This window comes from Macaca thibetana, chromosome 2, assembly GCF_024542745.1.
Source record: "Macaca thibetana thibetana isolate TM-01 chromosome 2, ASM2454274v1, whole genome shotgun sequence".
In the NCBI taxonomy this organism is placed as follows: Eukaryota; Metazoa; Chordata; class Mammalia; order Primates; family Cercopithecidae; genus Macaca; species Macaca thibetana.
In genome coordinates, this window is record NC_065579.1 from 76,110,691 (window position 1) to 76,132,905 (window position 22,215).

General features: G+C 39.7%; 2 long non-coding RNA genes across 4 annotated transcripts in view; one reads left to right on the top strand and one right to left on the bottom strand.

Annotated features, from left to right (window-relative positions):
- Positions 1-413: 413 nt before the first annotated feature.
- The window catches only part of LOC126948366 (uncharacterized), a 38,329-nt gene continuing 16,527 nt past the window's right edge, over positions 414-22,215 (bottom strand). The window contains exons 3-4 of the long non-coding RNA XR_007723418.1: positions 13,575-13,645; positions 414-579 (exon numbers count right to left, since the gene is read on the bottom strand). This is a non-coding gene — a long non-coding RNA (uncharacterized LOC126948366). The remainder of the gene's footprint in view (positions 580-13,574; positions 13,646-22,215) is intronic.
- LOC126948364 (uncharacterized) overlaps positions 16,968-22,215 on the top strand; it is a 32,603-nt gene continuing 27,355 nt past the window's right edge. For all 3 annotated transcript variants that reach the window (XR_007723414.1, XR_007723415.1, XR_007723413.1), the window contains exon 1: positions 16,968-17,768. This is a non-coding gene — a long non-coding RNA (uncharacterized LOC126948364). The remainder of the gene's footprint in view (positions 17,769-22,215) is intronic.

Genomic DNA, 22,215 nt, shown 5'->3' on the forward strand with positions numbered 1-22,215 from the left:
GAAAAGTGCAAAAGAGAAAATATAAAACCATGCATACCCTAAAGCCCAGAAGCAACCTCTGCTAATGTATTGGTATCCTTCCAGAGCTTTTTTCAATATATGTCTAGTACATCCTCCCACATTATAAATCTATGACTACTTGCCTATAGTCATGTGCTGTGTAACAATGTTTCCATCAATGACAGACTGCATCTAGGAAGGTGGTCCCATAAGATTATAATGGAACTGAAAATTTTTCTATTGCCTAGTGGCATCATAGCCGTCGTATGTTGTAGCACAACACATTACTTGCATGCCCTTAGTGATGGTGGTGTAAACAAATCTATTGCACTGTTAGTCATATAAAAGTATAGCACATACAATTATGTACAGCATACAATGCTTGATAGTAATAAGTTACTTTGTTACTGTATTTATTATATTATACCTTTTATTTTTATTTTAGAATGTACTCTTTCTACTTATGTATTTTTTAAAAAGATAACTGTAAAACACCCTCTGGCATGTCCTTCAGGAGGTATTCCAGGTGTTGTTATCATAGGAGATGACAGCTCCATGCACCTTACTGCCCCCATCTCCCTGCGAGGTAAGATGTAGAGATGGAAGACAGTGTTATTGCTGATTCTGACCCTGTGTAGACCTGGGCTAATTGTGTTTGTGTCTTCGTTTTTAACAAAAAGTTTAAAAACTAAAACTAAAAATTGTTAAAAATAGAGAAAAACTTATAGACTAAGAATATAAAGAAAGAAAATATGTTTGTACAGTTAGACAATGTGTTTCAGACTAAGTGTTATTACAAAGGAATCACAAAGTTAAAAAAAATTAAAATGTTTTTCAAGTAAAAATGTTACAGTACACTAAGGTTAATTTATTATTGAAGAAAGAAAAAATGTGGCCGGGTACAGTGGCTCAGGCCTGTAATCCCAGCACTGTGCGAGGCTGAGGCAGGCAGATCACGAGGTCAGGAGATTGAGACCAGCCTGGCCAACATGATGAAACCCCGTCCCTACCAAAAACATAAAAAATTAGCCAGGCGTGGTAGCACGCACCTGTAATCCCAGTTACTCAGGAGGCTGAGGCAGGACAATTGCTTGAGCCCAGGAGGTGGAGGTTGCAGTGAGCCGAGATCATGCCACTGCACTCCAGCCTGGGCAACAGAGCAAGACTTTGTCTCAAAAAAAAAAAAAGGAAAAAAAAGTTTAGTAGATTTAGTGTAGCCTAAGTGTACAGTGTTTATAATGTCTACAGTAGTGTAGAGCAATGTCCTAAGGCCTTCACATTCACTCAATCAATCATTCACTCTCCCACAGCCACTTCTAGTTCTGCAAGCTCCATTAATGGCCGGTGCCCTATACAAGCATACCATTTTTATCTTTTATATCGTATTTTTACTGTATACATACCATTGTGTTACAATTGCCTACAGTATTTAGTACAGTAACGTGCTGTACAGGTTTGTAACCTAGCAGCAATAAGCTATACCACCTAGCCTGGATGTGGAAGGCTATAACATCTAGGTTTGTGAAAGCACAATCCAATATTTGTACAATGACAGCATCACCTGACGACACATTTCTCAGAACACATCCCCATCATTGTTAAGCGGCACATGATTGTATTTCAGTATAGTCTCTGAAAGTGGCAGTGCTCTGGGAACACTTATGTATAAAGTCTCCAATACCTGGTATGAATGAGTGAGTTTGCCAAAGTGTTTTTACCATTGACTGAAAAGATCAGCATAACCTGAAACTCAGAGTCATCGGGGCAAATGGAAAACATTTTTGAGAAGGAGGAAATGAAGCTAAACTTTACCCATTGTAAAATTGAGGCTGGGCGCAGTGGCTCACGCCTGTAATCTCAGCACTTTGGAAGGCCAAAGCCGGTGGATCACCTGAGGTCAGCAGTTCCAGACCAGTCTGGCCAACACGGTGAAACCTCATGTCTATTAAAATACAAAAATCAGCCGGGCGTGGTGGTGAGCATCTGTAATCCCAGCTACTTGGGAGGCTGAATCTCTTGAACCCGGAAGGCGGAGGTTGCAATGAGCCGAGATCGCACTACTGCACTACAGCCTGGGTGACAAGAGCAAAACTCTGTCTCAAAAAATAATAAAAAGTAAAATAAAATAAATTGAGCCACAGCTGGCCTTAATGATGAACATCAAGTCAGTACGGCTTAATGCAGAATCCTAATAACAATGGTCCTGTCTTGCTAAAGAAGTAAAGCAAACAAAGACCCCGTAACATTACCTGCATTTATATGTAAGAAGAAGGACAAAGAGGTTTTTTTTTTCTCAAAAGTTGTTTTAAGATTCATAGTCATCCAGCTTTCACTTTTGAAATTAATGTTAGCTTGTTTCCACAAAAAGTGTGAGGAAATGAGTCAGGACAGAGTAAAAGGGTGGAGTGGGAGGGTTGGGGAGAGAGAGAAAGAGAAAGAGAGAGAGAGAGAGAACTCATCTGAGGAATAGAGGCAGGGTGATTATGTCTGAGTGGTTTTACTATCCTACACCTGGGTTTCCTGAGACTGGGAAAGTTCCAGGAATAGAAGCTGCCTTGAGAGCTTCCTATTGGCATTCTTTCCCATTAATTTGGCTTTTTGCAAGTTATTAGGCAACTTAAGTTGTTTAACTTTAACAGTGTTCTGTTTTTCTGTGGTTTCTGGATTATGTAATACCTAATCAAAGAATAAACAACCAAGGAAAATAAGTTTTTCTTCATACTTTGGCAAGTGTATTCAAAAGGCAAAGATCTAGATCTGAGAAACAGTTTGGTAAAAGTGAAGGTGCAATTAGAAAACTAAATATCACAGAAATGAACTGGCTGGCCTTTCCAGGGAGGTTTTCAAGGTGATATATTTTCAGTGAAATGAATCATACATGCTTTTATGGTCACTGGTCAGAGTGAAGGTTACTCGGTAGAAAAGCAGTGTTGTTTTGATTCTACTAGTCTGATGGTGAGAATGCCCTTGAATTCAAATTAAAGAAATGTTTATTGCTGGTGCCTACAGCACTGATATATGACTTTGTTTTGCAGTTAAACTCAGATCACTTTTCATGCTATTGCGAACTTATTTTTCAGCCCACAAGATGGAAGAACAGATGATTTAACTGATATTAAATAGAGGCTGTTATTACCTTTTGTATGGTCACTTTTTGACCTCAGTTGAACCTATGAGAAATGTAAACAAAACTGTGTATACATTTAAATATGAAGTGAATTCTTCAGGCAGAAAGCACAAGGTTATAGCCATAATGTAGAAGAAAAAACAATAAAAAGGTAACCCCAAAGCAGGTACCACCCTCATACCTGGTTTGATTTATGTGATCTTGGAGACGATTGCCACACCTAAAATGCAGATAATAATAAATATTTATCCTATCTGCCTCATGGAGACTCACACGAAGTACTGATGGGTGCACTTTCACAATAATTTGCCTTCTTTTCACCTCGCTAAGCATTATGCTAAGTGCATTGTATTTTATATCTATTCTTCTTAACTATTCTGCAAGCTGAGTGTCCTCTCTCTCCTCTCTCTCTCTTTCTCTTTTTTTCCCTCTCTTTCTCTCTGTCTCTCTCATAGAAGGAGAAATTAAAACTCAGAGACTATAAGTAATTTTTTCAAGGTGTAAATGAATGATTTGAGATCACAAGACTGAGAAAAATAGACTATTCTTTATGAGGAAATATAGGTCATGTAGCTTTGGATTGATACTCTTTTCACTTGGTTATTTTATCTGACAAAATTCAGATGAAAAAGCAGAGAGACTTACTTTTTCACCTTAAATCATTTTTTCCTAGGAAATGTTAAAAGAAAAATCATTGCTAAAAATAACTTTTTTTTGCTTTCATTTAAATGCTTTTCTAGTTTGTACAATACTTCTCAAACGTAAAAAACTGGAATGCTTTTTAATTTTTTACCTTTAGCTCCTAGCAAATATGAATTTGTTTTTTGTTGTCGTTGTAAGACCCAACAAAGCAAATTAAAATGTTAAGAAGAAATATACAGAAGTGAACCTCTACCACACCACCTTAGACAATTGGCCGAAGTCAGCATCACCAGCAAAGGGACGAATCAACATCATGTGCCTCCTAGCATGCTGCACTGAGCAGAACACAACAATACTTGAATGATATTCCTGACAAAGGTTGTATAACCTCAATCTATAATGGTCTGACAACCCCAGATTGAGGGACATTCTAGTAAATGACTCATCTGTACTCTTCAAAAATGTCCATATCATGAAACACGGTAAGACTGAGGAACTCTTTGAGAATAATGGAGACTAAAAGGCCGTGACGGCTGAATGCAGCACCTGATCCAAGACTTTCATTTGTTATAAAGGACATTATTGGAATAATTGGCTAGATCTGAATAAGGTCTGTACATCAGATAGTAGAATTAGATCAATGTTAATGTTTTAATTTGATTATTGTTGCATGGTTATATAAAAGAATATACTAAAATATTTAAGTACTAAAGGGTATCATGCCTGCAACTTATTCTCAAAGAACTCAGAAAATGTGTTGAGAAAGAAAAAAAAAAAAGCAAGCAATGCAGTAAAATGTTAATGTTTGGGTAATTCCAGATGGAGAGCACTCAGGGATTCTTAGTAATAATCTTGCAACTTCTCTGTAAGATGGAAATTGTGTAAAGTTCTTTTTTCTTTTTGAGATGGAGTTTTGCTCTTGTTGCCCAGACTGGAGTGCAAGTGCACAATCTCGGCTCACTGCAAGCTCCGCCTCCTGTGTTCAAGCGATTCTCCTGCCTCAGCCTCCTGAGTAGCTGGGATTACAGGCGTGTGCCACAACGCCCAGCTAATTTTTATATTTCTAGTAGAGACGGGGTTTCACCATGTTGGTCAGGCTGGTCTGAATGCCTGACCTCATGATCTGCCCACCTCGGCCTTCCAAAGTGCTGGGATTACAGGCATGAGCCACTGAGTCCAGTCAGTGTAAAAAAATTTTTAAAAACCTTCTTAAGGTGCGTATATGCAAATTTATCTTTTTATTTTTAATATTTTTAAATTCTTAATTTTTAAATTTTTGTGGGTACACACTAGGTGTATATATTTATAGGGTACATGAGATGTTTTGATACTGGTATGCAATGTGTAATAAGCATATCAGGGAGAATGGGGTATCCATCCCCTCAAACATTTATCCTTTGTATTATAATCAATCCAATTACACTCTTTTCATTATTTTTAAATGTACAGTTACTATTAACTATAGTTGTCCTGTTGTGCTATCAAAGAGTAGATCTTATTCATTGAATCTAACTATTTCTTTGGACCCATTAACCATACTCATCTCCTCCACCCACCCCCAAGTCCCAACTACCTTCGGAGCCTCTGGTAAGCAACCTTCTTCTCTGTATGTCTGTGAGTTCAACTGTTTTCATTTTTAGATCCCACAAGTAAGCAAGAACATGAAATGTTTCTCTTTTTGTGCCTGGCTTATTTCACTTAACATAATAATCTCCAGTCCATTCATGCTGTTGCAAATGACAAGATCTCATTCTTTTTTTATGGTGGAATAGTACTCTATTATGAATATGTACTACATTTTCTTTTTAACTTTTATTTTAAGTTCAGGGGTACATGTGCAGCATGTGCAGGTTTGTTATATAGGTAAATGTGTGTCATAAGGATTTGTTGTACAGATTATTTCATCACTCAGGAATTAAGTCTAGTATCCATTAGTTATTTTTCCTGATCCTTTCCCTTCCCCCACCCTCCACCTTCTGATAGGCCCCAGTGTGTATCGTTCCCCTCTATTGGGTCCATGTGTTGTCTTTATTTAGCTTCCATTTAGAAGTGAGAATATGCAGTATTTGGTTGTCTGTTCCTGTGTTAGTTTGCTAAAGATAATGGTCTCCAGCTCCATCCATGTTCCTGCAAAGGACATGAGTTCATCCCTTTTTATGGCTGCATAGTATTCCATTGTATACATGTACCACATTTTCTTTATTCAGTCTATCATTGAAGGGCATTTGGGTTGATTCCATGTCTTAGCTATTGTGGATGGTGCTGCAATGATCATATACTCATTCATGTATCTTTATAATAGAACAATTTATAATTTTTTTTTGAGACAGAGTCTCATTCTGTTGCCCAGGTTGGAGTGCAATGGTGTGATCTCGGCTCACAGCAACCTCTGCCTCCCAGGTTCAAGTGATTCTCCTGCCTCAGCCTCCCAATATCTGAGATTACAGGCATGTGCCACCATGCCCGGCTAATTTTGTATTTTTAGTAGAGATGGGATTTCTCCATGTTGGTCAGGCTGGTCTTGAACTCCCAACCTCATTTGATACTCCCACCTCGGTCTCCAAAACTGCTGGAATTACAGGAGTGAGCCACCACTCCCAGTCAACAATTTATATTTCTTTGGGTATGTACCCAGTAATAGAATTGCTGGGTCAAGTGGTATTTCTAACTTTATGTTTTTGAGGAATCACCAAACTATCTTCCACAATGAGTGAACTAATTTATACTCCCACTAACAGTGTATAAGCATTCCTTTTTTTCCACAACCTTGCCAGCATCCATTTTTTTTGACTTTTTAATAATAGCCATTCTGACTGGTGTGTGATAGTATCTCATTATAGTTTTGAATTGCATTTTTCTAATGTTCATTGATGTTGAGTTTTTCTTCATAGCTTTTTGGCCACATGTATGTCTTCTTTTGAGAAGTGTCTGTTTATGTCCTTTGCCCACTTGTTAATGAGGGTTTTTTTCCTTGTAAATTTAAGTTCCTAATAGATGCTGGATATTAGACCTTTGTCAGATGCATAGTTTGCAAAAATTTTCTCTCATTCTGTAGGTTGACTGTTTACTCTGTTGACAGTTTCTTTTGCTATGCAGAGCTCTTAAGTTTAATTAGATCCCATTTGCCCATTTTTGCTTTTGTTGTTGCAATTGTTTTTGGTGTCCTCATCATGAAATCTTTTCCCATGCCTACGTCCTGGATGGTATTGCCTAGGTTGTCTTTGAGAGTTTTTATAATTTTGGGTTTTACATTTAAATCTTTAATCTATCTTGAGTTGATTTTTGTATATAGTATAAGGAAGGGGCCCAGTTTCAATTTTCTGCATATGACTATCCAGTTACCCCAGCACCATTTATTGAATAGGGAGTCCTTTCCTCATTGCTTGTTTTGTCAGTTTTGTCAAAGATCTGATGGTTGTAGGTGTGCAGCCTTATTTCTTTGTTCTCTACTCTGTTCCCTTGGTCTATGTGTCTGTTCTTGTACTAGCATCATACTGTTTTGGTTACTGTAGCCCTGTAGTATAGTTTTAAGTCAGGTAGCATGATGTGTCCAGCTTTATTCTTTTTGCTTAGGATTGCCTTGGCTATTCAGCCTCATTTTTGGTTTTATATGAATTTTAAAATAGTTATTTCTAGTTCTGTGAAGAATGTCAGTGGTAGTTTAATGGGAATAGCATTGAATCTATAAATTGCTTTGGGAAGTATGGCCATTTTAACAATATTGCTTCTTCCTATCCTTCCTTTTCCATCTGTCAGTTCCATCTCTAATTTCTTTGAGCAGTGGTTTGTAGTTATCCCTGTATAGATCTTTCACTTCCCTTTACATTTTCTTTACCCATTCATCTGTTGATAGACACTTAGGCTGCTTCTAAATCTTAACTATTGTGAACTGTGCTGCAACAAACATGAGAGTGCAGAGATCTCTTCAATATACTGATTTCCTTTCTTTTGAGTATATACCTAGCAGTGGGATTGTTCTATTTTTGTTACGGTATGTTATGATAGCTCTATTTAGTTTTTTGAGGAACCTCCAAAGTGTTCTCCATAGTGGTTGTATTAATTTACATTCTCACCAACATTGTATGAGGTTTCCCTTTTCTCCACATCCTCACGAGCATTTGTTACTGCCTGTCTTTTGGCTACAAGACATTTTAACTGGGATGAGATAATATCTCATTGTAGTTTTGATTTGCATTTCTCTAGTGATCAATAATGCTGAGCACCTTTTCATATTCCTGTTTGCTATTCATGTATCTTCTAAGTAATGCCTATTCAAATCTTTTGGCCATTTTTTGATTGGATTATTGGAGTTTTTTCCTATAGAGTTGTTTGAGTTCCTTATGTATTCTGGTTATTAATCCTTTGTCAGAGTGGTAGTTTGCAAATATTCTCTCCCATTCTGTAGGTTATCTCTTTACTTTGTTCATTGTTTCCTTTGCCATGCAGAAGCCTTTTTTTCTTTTCTTTCTTTCTTTTTTTTTTTTTTTTTTTTTTTTTTTTGAGACGAAGTCTCACTGTGTCACCCAGGCTGGAGTGCAATGGCATGATCTCAGCTCACTGCAAGCTCCGCCTCCCAGTTTCACACCATTCTCCTGCCTCAGCCTCCAGAATAGTTGGGACTACAGGTGCCCACCACCATGCCCAGCTAATTTTGTGTGTGTGTGTGTGTGTGTTTTTTTTTTTTTTTAGTAGAAACGGAGTTACACCGTATTAGCCAGGATTGTCTCGATCTCCTGACCTCGTGATCCACCTGCCTCAGCCTCCAAAAGTGCTGGGATTACAGGTGTGAGCCACCGTGCCTGGCCACTGTGCAGAAGCTTTTTAACTTGATGTGATACCACTTGCTCATTTTTGCTTTGGTTGCATATGCTTGTGGAGTATTGCTCAAGAAATCTTTGCCCAGACCAATGTCATGGAGATTTTCCCCAGTGTTTTCTTGTAGTAGCTTCATAGTTGAGGTCTTAGATTTAAGTCTTTAATCCATTTTGGATTGATTTTTGTATGTGGTGAGAGATAGGGGTCTAGTTTCATTCTTCTGCATATGGTTATCCGGTTTTCCCAGCACCATTCATTGAAGAAACTGTCTTTTCCCCAGTGCATGTTCTTGGCACCTTTGTTAAAAATGAGTTCACAGTAGCTGTGTGGATTTGCTTCTGAGTTATTGATTCTGTTTCATTGATCTATGTGTCTGTTTTTATGCCAATACCATGCTGTTTTGGTTACTGTAGCTCTGTAGTATAATTTCAAGTAAGGTATTGTGATTCCGCCAGTTTTGTTATTTTTGCTTGGGAGAGTGACATGGTTTGAATCTGTATCCGCACCCAAGTCTCAGGTTGAATTGTGATCCCCATTGTTGGAGGTGAAGTATGGCAAGAGGTGAGTGGATCATGGGGGCAGATTTCTCACTTGCTGTTCACATGATAGTGAATGAGTTCTCACAAAATATGGTTGTTTAAAAGTGTGTAGCAGTTCCCCCACTTTTTCCTGCTTCAGCCATATAAGACATGTTTGACTCCTCTTCACCTTCCACCATGACTGAAAGTTTCCTGAGCTCTCCCAAGAAGCCTCTATGTTTCCTGTATAGCCTGCAGAACCATGAACCAATTTAACTTCTTTACTTTATAAATTACCCAGTCTTGGGTCTTTCTTTATAGCAGTGCAAGAATGAACTAATACAGATAGCTTTGGTTATTCTGGGTCTCTTATGGTTTAGTACAAATTTTAGAATAGTTTTTTTTCTATTTATGTGAAGAATGTCATTGGTATTTTGATAGGGATTGCATTAAATCTGCACATTGCTCTGGGTAGTATGGACATTTTAATAATGTTGATTCTTCCAATCCATGAACATGGAACATTTTTTCATTTTTTGGTATCTTCTTCTATTTCTTCATTAGTATTTTATAGTTTTTATTATAGAGATCTTTCACTTCTTTGGTTAAGTTAATTTCTAGATATTTAATTTTATTTGTGAGTATTGTCAATGAGATTACCTTTTAAATTTCTTTTCCAAATTGTTCACTGTTGGCATATATAAATGCTACTGATTTTCATATGTTGCTTTTGTATCCTGCAAATTTACTGAATTTATCAGTTCTAATAGTTTTTTTTGTGTGTGTGTGTTATCTTTAGGCTTTTGAAAATATAAGATCATATCATCTGCAAACAGAATAATTTGAGTTCTTCCTTTCCAATTTGGATGCCCTTTATTTCTTTCTCCTGTCTGATTGCTCTAACTAGGACTTCCAGTACTGTGTTGAATAACAGTGGTGAAAGCAGGCAACCTTGTTGTGTTCCAGACCTTAGAGGAAAGGCGAAAGCCTTTTCCCTATTCAGAATGATACTAGCTGAGGGTCTATCATATATGGCTTTTATTATGTTGAGGTATGTTCCTTCTATACACAATTTTTTGAGGGTTTTTATAATGAAGGGATGTTGAATTTCATCAAATGTTTTTTCAGCATCAATTGAAATGATCATATGGTTTTCATCCTTCATTCTGTTGATATGATGCATTACATTGATTGATTTGTGTATATTGAACCATCCTTGCATCCCTGGGATGAACTGCACTTGGTGATGATGAATAATCTTTCTAATGTATTGTTGAATTCAATTTGCTATTATTTTGTTGAGGATTTTTGCATCAATGTTCATCAGAGATATTGGCTTGTAATTTCCTTTTCTTGATGTGTTTTTTTTCTGGTTTTGGAATGAAGGTAATACTGGTCTCATAGAATGGGTTTAGAAGTGTTCCTTCCTCCTCTATTTTTCAGAATAGTTTGAGTAGGATTGGTATTAGGTCTTCTTAAAATGTTTGGTAGAATTCAGCAGTGAAACCATCAGGTCCTGGGCTTTTCTTTCCTGGGAGACATTTTATTATGGCTTCTGCAAAGTTATCTTTGAAAGCTTACCTGCCTTATGTGTCTTGAACTGTCCTAGACCCAGACATGGAATTGGCTATTTTTCTAAGAAGCCCTAGTTTGTTTTTGTGGAATGATAGCATTATAAACCTCATTATGAGTAAAAAGCCTACACAGTGTGTCCCATCTGCAATTCTATCATTAGTAAACTATTTAGTAGATAGTTCTAGAATATATATTTTTTCTCTTAGTGTCATGAGTTTATATGAATATTTCTAATTCAGTTATATGATTGTGTTTTTACTTATTTTCTATAATTGTACTTCCATTTCTCTTATACTGAAAAATCTTGATTTTTAACAAAAGAAACATTACTGCTTATTTGTTTTACATAACAATAAAAATAAAATAGTTCTGAAAAAATAAAACCATTAGTACAAACAATGAGATGATAGGATGAAGTTCAAAGTTTTCTTTTTTTTTTTTTTCCTTTTTGGTCTTAGAATGCATTCTACTATAGATATGTAGTCAACTTATTTTGGTCTAAAGTCACTTACAAGTCTTCATTTCCGTGTTCTATAGAAATGAGTATCTAATATATGATTGTTTCTATTTCTTTTTTTTTTTTTTTTTTTTGAGACGGAGTCTCACTCTGTCGCCCAGGCTGGAGTGCAGTGGCGCAATCTCTGCTCACTGCAAGCTCTGCCTCCTGGGTTCACACAATTCTCCTGTCTCAGCCTCCTGAGTAACTGGGACTACAGGCGCACGCCGCCCCACCCAGCTAATTTTTTATATTTTTAGTAGAGATGGAGTTTCACTGTGTTAGCCAGGATGGTCTCGATCTCCTGACCTTGTGATCCACTGCTTCGGCCTCCCAAACTGCTGAGATTACAGGCGTGACCCACCGTGCCCAGCCCTCTCTTTCTTTTTAATTTGAGGTTGGTAATATTCTTACAAATGACTGTTCTCAGGTTTTAGAAACTTCTAGTTTTTCTTCAGAGGAGGGCTAAAGTCCCATGGGAGATAGGAGGGGAAAAAAAGTCAGCTACTGAATCTCCACAATTCTTTGTGTTTCATGTAAGCACCAGTTGATCCCTCATCAGTAACTAAATGAATGGCATATGTAAGATTTACAGGCATGAGCTAGCAAAATAATTATGCCTTCTATTCAATAATCTTAAAATATATTAATATTATATTTAAGCTCCTGTGGAAAATATTTTTAAATCTATAAAACAAAGATTACCTCACATATAAAGACAAAGCCTGTTACCAGTTATACTTATTTAAATTTCAGTGTCAGTGTTTCCCGCTAGATTCAGATGCTTTCATTCAAATATAAGCAGTTGGCCAGTATGGTGGCTCATGCCTATAATCCTAACACTTTAGGAGGCTAAGTTAGGAAAGAGGATCTCTTGAGCCCATGAATTTCAGGCTGCAGTGAGCTATGATCAGGACACTGCACTTCAGCTTTGGTGATACAGCAAGACTCTGTCTCTTAAAAACAATAATAAAATAAATACATAAATAAATACAAGCAATAGCTTTATCTTCTGCCTTTTGCAATCTATCCTTACTCTGAGGACAGAGCTACTTCATGTTGACCTATTTCCAATTTCCAGCTATGGAGATCAAATATCTTGGATACTGAACCCCAGATGTTGATATTGAGTGGGCCCCCCCTAAGGTTTTTGGGGTGTTAGAGATAGTGCCTCGAGGACTCAATCTTATTATGAGGCAACCTGATTGATGGGATCCTGGCCTCTGCTGGCCTAGTGAATGGGGAGGCACATGAGGATTCAGAATAAGGAGCTTCTAGGGGATTTCATGGGCAGAAGAGGAGGGAAGCCTAATTGACTAGGGAATTTACACTCCTGTCAAAGGGGTAAGGTAGGGAGAGACATCAAAGGGTAAAATCTTGAGGTCATTTTCCGAAGAGGTTTTACAGGTAATTGAGGAGGCTTCTTACAATTTTTTTCTTAAAGTTCTTAATGAGGTCTTGAGTATTTGGTAGTAAGCTTCATCTCTATCTCACTCAACTACACACACAGGTAACACACACACATACACACACACACAATAAATTCATCTAGGCAAGAAGAGCATTTTCCATTATTTTCCTTAGATATTTCAAGGTCAATCCAAAGAAAACTATAGTTTGAGGTCATCTGTGGCTTTAGTACTCCAACTCTAAAATAGTTCACAAATTGTTAGCCACAGTGCCTGCATTGGCTGCAGGGTGAATCCATTAGCCATGGAGACTGACACACCACAAGGGGCTGGATTCATGCACTCCCTCTTCTCCTCTTGCTGTAAGTAAACAGTGTACCAGTTGAGCTGATGTGCATGTTGTCTGTTCTTAGAGACCTCTAGTCATGCACTGGTTCTTCCCTGGATAGCATTTATCTGACTTTTAACCTTGGCCACATTCATGTTGTTGTTTACCCTGCACACAGCCTGACCATCCAGTGGAGGGTGAAACAGATTTGGTACAGTAAGTAGGGTCTCTGAGAAGACACCTTGTCATGGCATAGTGGAAGTGAGACCCCATCCGGGGTGGTGCTGGCTCCTGGAGATATTGGAGATGATGAAGCTCTCAATAAGGCCTAGATACACTTTGATCTGCCAACAGAGGTAAATGGGATAGTGAGAATAGCCCTGAGAACCTTGATGAATTAACTAGATGGATGTGGGCAAAAATTAAGGAGGTGGGAAAGCCCAAAACCAGACAATCTCCTGGTTACTGACTCTCTGCATTTGTGCAGCCAGCCTGGGGCCACCTTGGCCTAAAACACCCCCCGACCAGTTACCCCCAGTCTTTACCTAGCAGTGCATTAATGACAGCATTTCCAATGCTGCCCTAGTTAAAATAAGAAGTTTCTCTGAGATTGAACTGGATAAAAAGAAACAGCAATATGACCAACAGCCCAGCAAATTCATACCTTCCTGGACTCTCCACTTGATTGATGAGAGAGCAACCCAGACTCTCTTCTCCTGTAATGAGTGGAGAAGCCTGGACCAGATGGGGGAGGATGGGATTCATTGTTACAATGGATCTTTGCCCACATTGAACAGATCAACTCCTCAGGATTGCACAGATGACAAAACTGGTGACAAACCAATCTGCTTGAAACCTGATGATCTTCCTGAATTGAAACAATTCTAGAAAGACTTTCAAGCAGCCATTGACTTGGTGAGAGCCCCGGGAGCCTCCCTATGGCTCTATCAATCCAGAGGGGGATTTAGACGATATACCACTGCTTGACAGCAAATACACAACTTAACAAAATGAGGGTGTCCAACAGTTGAGCTCCATTAACCCTCTTAGTCTCTCTATGAATGACTATGGGCGACATCGTTGAAAAACTGCACCATAATGTGCCCATGTGGGGCCCTGCCAAAAACACAGCCACAGTGGTGAGTGGTGGCCACTCCCTCATCACACAGCAAATGGGGCTCCAAACCACCATCAGGAGTCCACCAAAAGATAAAAGGAGCCACAGAAAAGGAAGGCCCCAGGCTGCCCTGGACCCAAGGGAAGAGTCATGTGGCTATGGCTGCTTAAGCACGGTGGCTGCTTAAGCATAGTGGCTAAGGAAGAGACCGATGGGATCCCTACTGAACACCTGAGGGATCAGTATGAGCTGAGGGAGGAACCTGAAATCTTTTGTTTTTATTTTAAATTTTTATTTTATTTTTTTCTCTTTTTCTTTGTTTTGTATATTTTTTATTTTAATTGTTGTGGACACATAGTAGGTGTACATATTTATGGGGTATGTGGGATGTTTTCATATAGGCATGCAATGCATAATAATCTCATCATGTAAGATGCGGTACCCATCCCCTCAAGCATTTATGGATCTTGAAATTTTTTTGTAAGGTTATCATGATACTCTTTTTTTCTTCTTCAACTTTTATTTTAAGTTCAGGAGTATATGTGTAGGATGTGCAGGTTTGTTACACAGGTAAACATGCGTCATGGTGGTTTGCTGCACAGATCAACCCATCACCTAGTTATTAAGCCCAGCATCCATTAGCTATTCTCCCTGATGCCCTCCCTTCCCCGCCCCCTGACAGGCCCCAGTGTGTGTTGTTCCCTGCCATGTGTCCACGTGTTCACATTGTTCAGCACCCACTTATAAGTGAGAACAGGTGGTATTTGGTTTTCTGTTCCTGCATTAGTTTGCTGAGAACAATGGTTTCCAGCTCCGTTCATGTCCCTGCAAAGGACATGATCTCATTCCTTTTCATGGCTGCATAGTATTCCATGATGTATATGCACCATATTTTCTTTATCCAGTCTATCACTGATGGGCATTTGGGTTGATTCTATGTCTTTGCTGTTGTGAGTAGTGCTGCAATAAACATACATGTGCATATATCTTTATACTATTAATAGAATTATTTATATTCCTTTGGGTATATACCCAATAATGGGATTGGTATAATGGGTCAAATGGTATTTTTGCCTCTAACTCACCACAGTTTCAAAATTGTTGAACGAATTTACACTCCCATCAACAGTGTAAAAGCATTCCTTTTTCTCTGCAACCTTGCCAAATCTGTTGTTTCTTGACTTTTTAATAATCACCATTCTGACTGGCATGAGATGGTATTTCATTGTGGTTTTGCTTTGCATTTCTCTAATGAATCCTGAGATTTTTTTTTTTTTGACACGGAGTCTCGCTCTGCCGCCCAGGCTGGAGTGCAGTGGCGCAATCTTGGCTCACTGCAAGTTCCGCCTCCTGGGTTCACGCCATTCTCCTGCCTCAGCCTCCTGAGTAGCTGGGACTACAGGCACCCACCACCACGCCTGGCTAATTTTTTGTATTTTTAGTAGAGACGGGGTTTCACCATGTTAGCCAGGATGGTCTCGATCTCCTGACCTTGTGATTCGCCCACCTCGGTCTGAAGTGGGAGCTGAACAATGTGAACACATGGACACATGGCAGGGAACAACACACACTGGGGCCTCTCAGGGAGTGGGGAAGGGAGAGCATCAGGGAGAATAGCTAATGGATGCTGGGCTTAATACTAGTGATGGGGTTGATCTGTGCAGCAGATCCAAAGTGCTGGGATTACAGGCGTGAGCCACTGAGCCCCGCCTGAATCCTGAGATCTTAATGTTAAATGCTTGGTTCAAGCAATTGAACAGCAAGAGGAACGCTTGTTTGACTGGGTTGATTTTGCTGACTGGTTCTCTGCCCTGCATGTTCCCACCAACACTTGAAGGGTACAAAACAGCAGAGACATTGGTGGGTGCCAGAGAGAAACTACTTGAAAAGGAACCACTTCCACCATTATATCTTGAGCTAACATCTTTGGAGAAGACAGACTAAAGATGGGACCAAGATTTGGGGCCACCAATGGGAACTGAACTCCTAGTTTCAGAGGTAGGGGAAAAGGGTACTACACAAACTTTTATGAGTCTCTTGGACACTGGGGCTTAGGTCACTGTCATTCCCAGTTGTGGGCGAGAATGACAGGTGACCCTGGGAGATTCAGAAATAACACTGTCACAGGGAGTCGCCATGCACTTAATTGTTGATTCCTCTAGCACCTTTACTATGGCCAGAGATTGTAGTTCCCACTGCTAAATGTACAATACTTATATAAAGTTTGACCTCCTGTACACAAGGCACCCATCGTGATTCTGAGGGTGTGCCCTACCAAATGGTTTCATTTGGATGAGCGTCATGGGATGCATCCTGTTTATATTTTGTTTTCCTGACCTTTTCTACGTCTTCCTCTAGTTCTCTGAGCATCTTTAAGACAGTTGTTTTTATATCTGGTAGATTCCCCAGCCATCAGGTCTTTTCAAGGAAGTTTCTGTTGATTTCTTTTTTTCCTTTGAATGGTCCATGCTTTACTGTTTCTTTGTATACTGATATGGTTTGGCTCTGTGTCTGCACCCAAAGTTCTTCTTGTAGCTCCCATAACTCCCACATGTTGTGAGAGGGACGCGGTGGGAGATGACTGAATCATGGGGGTGGGTCTTTCCTGTGCTGTTCTTGTGCTAGTGAATGGGTCTCACAAGATCTGTTGGTTTTAAAAATGGGAGTTCCTCTGCACAAGTTATTTTTTTGCCTGCTGCCATCCACGTAAGATGTGACTTGCTCCACGTTGCCTTCTGCCATGATTGTGAGGCCTCCCCAGTCATTTGGAACTGTAAGTCCAAGAAACCTCTTTCTTTTGTAAATTGCTCAATCTCGGGTATGTCTTTTTCAACAGCATGAAAATGGACCAATACATATACCTCGTGATTTTTTTTTGTTCAAAACTGAACATTTGGGTCTAGTAATGTGGTAACTTTAAAAATCAGATTCTCTCCCTTCCCAGAGCTTCCTGAGTCTTGTTTTCGGGTTGGTTTTTGGGGCGTGGTTGTAGGCTATCTGTATGCTGAAGATTAGCCTGAGGTGCAAACATAAGGTCTTCTTAAGTGTTTTCTGAGTCTGTACCCCTTTCCCTGGGTTTATGTAGTGACTTAATTTCCATTGTGTATGAGCTTGTTCCATATGTCCTAGTCTTTAATGTTTGGCCCCTCCAAAAAAGGAAAGAGAAAAATGAAAAAAAAAAAAGGAAAGAAAAAGCACTTGCCTTTTAAATTTCCCAGAAGTCACTAGATGGTGGGGGAAGTAGGGTTAGGTTGCAGGGGGCAACAATAGGAGAACATGCAGCAGTGGTTTCATTTTTCTGCACTTCTATGTTTAGAAGCAGCAATTTTGAGCACAGATCTCCAATAATTAGAATACAGCATTCCTTTGTCCACACTGAGCAAAGCTCTGTGTAAGCTACTCCAGGATCATCTGCACAGCTGCCTGCCAAGCAGCTGAGGGATAAGGGATGGCTAGAGCTGACAATGACTGAAAGTAACTGCAATTTACAATGTGATATTGTTTGGCTCTGTGTCCCCAGCCAAACTGCATCCTGAATTATAATCCCTATTTGTGTCGAGGGAGGAAGCTGTAATTCCCATGTGTCAAGGGAGGGAGGTGATTGGATCATGGGAGTGGTTTTCCCCATGCTGTTCTCATGATAGTAACTGAGCTCTCATAACATCTGTGGCAGTTTTTCCTGTGTGCTCTCTCTCCTGCTGCCTTGTGAAGAAACTCGCTGTTTCCTCACCCGCCATAACTGTAAGTTTCCTGAGGCCTCCCCAGCCATGTGGAACAGTGATTCAATTAAACCCCTTCCCTTTATACATTACCTAGTCTCGGATATTTCTTCATAGCAATGTGAAAACAGACTAATACAGTTAATTGGTACCAAGGTAGTGGGGTACTGCTACAAAAATATGAAAAATGTGGAGGTAACTTTGGAACTGGGTAATGGGCAGAGGTTGGAACAATTTGGAGGGCTCAGAAGAAGACAGGAAGACGTGGGAAAGTTTGGAACTTCCTAGAGACTTGTTGAATGGTTTTGACCAAAATGCTGATAATGATATGGATGGACAATTGTTGCGGAAAGTCAGAGACCCCAAACAGAGGGACTGGCTGGAGCTGTGGCACAAGAACATAAATTGTGAAGATTTCATTTCAATATGGACATTTATCAGTTCCCAAATGATACTTTTATAATTTTTATGCCTGTCTTACTGTAATCTCTTAATCCTGTTATCTTCATAAGCTGAGGATGTATGTCACCTCAGGACCACTGTGATAATTGTGTTAACTGTACAAATTGATTGTAAAACATGTGCATTTGAACAATATGAAATCAGTGCACCTTGAAAAAGAACAGAATAACAGCGATTTTAGGGAACAAGGGAAGACAACCATAAGATCTGACGGCCTGCAGGGTCAGGCCAAAAGAGCCATATTTTAATTCTTGCAGAGAGCCTATAAATGGACATGCAAGTAGGGAAGATATCACTAAATTCTTCTCCTAGCAAGGAATATTAATATTAATACCCTGGGAAAGGAATGCATTCCTGGGGGGAGGTCTATAAATGGTTGCTCTGGGAATGTCTGTCTTATGTGGTTGAGATAAGCATTGAGATACACCTTGGTCTCCTGCAGTACCCTCAGGCTTACTAGGGTGGGAAAAAACTCCACCCTGGTAAATTTGTGGTCAGACCAGTTCTCTGCTCTTGAACCCTGTTTTCTGTTTTTAAGATGTTTATCTGCTGGGCATGGTGACTCACATCTGTAATCCAAGTACTTTGGGAGGCTGAGGCGGGTGGATCATGAGGTCAAGAGATCGAGACCATCCTAGTCAATGTGGTGAAACCCCATCTCTACTAAAAATACAAAAAAATAGCCGGTTGTGGTGGCGGGCGCCTGTAGTCCCAGCTACTTGGGAGGCTGAGGCAGGAGAATGGCATGAACCTGGAAGGCGGAACTTGCAGTGAGCTGAGATCGCGCCACTGCATTCCAGCCTGGGTGACAGAGTGACACTCTGTCTCAAAAAAAAAAAAATGTTTATCAAGACAATATGTGCACTGCTGAACATAGACTCTTGTTAGTAGTTCTGTTTTTGCCCTTTGCCTTGTGATCTTTGTTAGACCCTTATTAGTAGTTCTGCTTTTTGCCCTTTGAAGCATGTGATCTTTGTACCTAATCCCTGTTCATACACCCCCTCCCCTTTTGAAATCCTTAATAAAAACTTGCTGCTTTTGAGGCTCAGGTGGGCATCACAGTCCTACCAATATGTGATGTCACCCCTGGTGGCCCAGCTGTAAAATTCCTCTCTTTGTACTGTCTGTCTTTATTTCTCAGTCAGCCAACACTTAGGGAAAACAGAAAGAACCTATGTTGAAATACTGGGGACAGGTTCCCCCACTAGACAATGAAGTCCAGGCAGAGGTGGTCTCAGATGGAGATTAATAACTTACTGAGAAATGGAGAAAAGTCACTCTTGCTATGCTTTAGCAAAGAGACTGGTGGCATTTTGCTCCTGCCCTAGAGTTCTGTGGAACTTTGAACTTGAGAGAGATGACCTGAAATTGGTACTATTGTTTGAAAGGGAAGCAGAGCATAAAAGTTTAGAAAAATTACAGCCTGAGCATGCAGTAGAAAAGAAAACCCCATTTTCTGGGGGAGAAATTCAAACTGGCTGCAAAAATTAGCATAAGTAATGAGGAGCCTAATGTTAATCATGAAGACAATGGGGAAAATATCTCCAGAGCATGTCAGAGACCTTGGCAGCAGCTCCTCCAATCACAGGCCTAGTGGCCTAGGAGATTAAAAATGATTTATTGGGCCAGACCCAGGCCCCCACTGCTGTGTGCTGCTTTGGGACTTGGTACCATGCATCCCAGTCACTTTAGCTCCAGCCATAGCTAAAAGAAACCAATGTACAGCTCAGGCTGTGGCTTCAGAGGGTACAAGCCCCAAACCTTGGTGACCTCCCTGTAGTGTTAGGCCTGTGGGTGCACAGAAGTCAAGAATTGGGGTTTGGGAACCTCTGCCTAGATTTCAAAGGAAGTATAGAAATGCCTGGGTGGTCAGGCAGAGGTCTGCTACAGGGGCAGAGCCCTCATAGAAAACCTCTGCTAGGGCAGTGTGGAAGGGAAATGTGGAGTAGGAGCCCCCACACAGAATCTCCACTAGGGCACTGCCTAGGGGAACTTTGAGAAGAGGGCCACTATCCTCCAGACCCAAAAATGGTAGATTCACCTACATCTTGCATCATGCAACTAGAAAAGCCATAGGCACTCAATGCCAACCCATGAAGGAGCCACTCAAGGCCATGGGAGCCCACCCTTTGCATCAGTGTGCCCTGGGTATGAGATATGGAGTCAAAAAAGATCATTTTGGAGCTTCAAGATTTAAGGACTGCCCTGCTGGATTTCAGACTTGCATGGGGCCTGTCACTCCTTCGTTTTAGTCCATTTCTCCCATTTGGAATGGAAGCATTTACCCAAGGCCTGTCCTCCCATTGTATTTAGGAAGTAACTAACTTGCTTTCAATTTTACAGCCTCATAGGTGGAAGGAACTTGCCTTGTCTCAGATGAGACTTTGGACTGTGGACTTTTGAGTTAATGCTGAAATGAATTAAGACTTTGAGGGACTGTTGGGAAGGCATGATTGGTTTTGAAATGTGAAAAAACATGAGATTTGGGAGGGGCCAGAGGTGGAATGATACAGTTTGACTGTGTGTCCCCACCAAATCTCATCTCAAACTGTAATCCCCACACCTTGAGGGAAGCACCTGTAATCATCACATGTCAAGGGAGGGAAGTGATTGGATCATGGGGCAGTTTCTCCCATGCTGTTCTCACGATAGTGAGTTCTCGCAAGATCTGATGGTTTTATAAGTGTTTGGAAGTTCTTCCTTCACTCTTCTCTCTCTTGCTTCCATGTGAAGAAGGTCCTTGCTTCCCCTTCGTCCTCTACCATGATTATAAGTTTCCTGAGGCCTCCCCACTCATGTGGAATTGTGTGTCAATTAAAACTCTTTCCTTCATAAATCATCCAGTCTCAGATATTTCTTCATAGCAGCATAAGAACGAACTAATACACAACCTAAACCTTCCTCTAGAAATTGCAAGCCTTGGATTACTCCAGACTTCCAAGACAGTTAAGTCATAGTCTGCCAATGCATTAGTTGGGTAGGTCAGGACAGAGATTCCTGATTCTTCCTACTCTATCATGTTCCCAGAATCTTCTTATTGTCTCTCTTAGTCTGTTTGGCCTGCTATAACAAAATACTATAAACTGTGTAGCAAACAAATAACAGAAATTCAGAAATTTGTATTATTGCAAGTAAGTGACAATTACCTTACAACCACATACCATATTTACCTGAAGAACTTAAAAACTCTCTCAAGTATAGAAATGCAATACCTTATAACAATCTTCTTCCTCTTTGAGGTATTTCTCATGATGAAACCACAGAAAAACAAAAGTGGCGCCTTAAAAGAAACTATGAAAAGAAACTTAAAGCTTCTGTTTGTTCCTGGAATAGAATTTGAATCAAATCTAGGAAGGAAGCTCTTCCTCTTGAAAATTAACTGCCTGAAAACAAATCAGAAGAAACAAAAGTCAGTTATATAATGTTGGTGGACAAGGAATTTAACCATAGAGAGGACAGTTATGCAGTTCATTTTACTTTATACTAAAATGAGACTTTTTTTTTCCTAAGTAGGGTAAAGATTTTCAAAGTTACATTCAAGGGCTTATACCATTTGTGATATATTGACTTCCTTTCAAAAATTACCTTATGAATTTCCATATGAAATGAATTTTTCCAGAGTCTTTGAGGGCCTTAACCTAAGATTTTCCCCTCAGTATACAACAGTGACTAGATTTTTTCTGCCTGTACAACACTTCAACTATGTGGAACAGGTTAAGTCTTGTTGGATAATTCAGATTAGTAAAGGTACAAAATGATCATGAACATGCCTGATCACCATACCTGAAACTCACCCTAATCCTATAAAATGAATACTACTTTCCTTCCTATTTCAGCCTCATCCCAAGCAAAAGAAAAAAATTTTTGAGGCACTACTTATTTTTTATTATACACAAAAATTTACGCAGAATTATACATGTGACAAATGTAAAATGACATGCATTCACCAATGTAATATCATTCAGAATAATTTCACTTTCCTAAATATCCTCCATGTTCTGCCTATT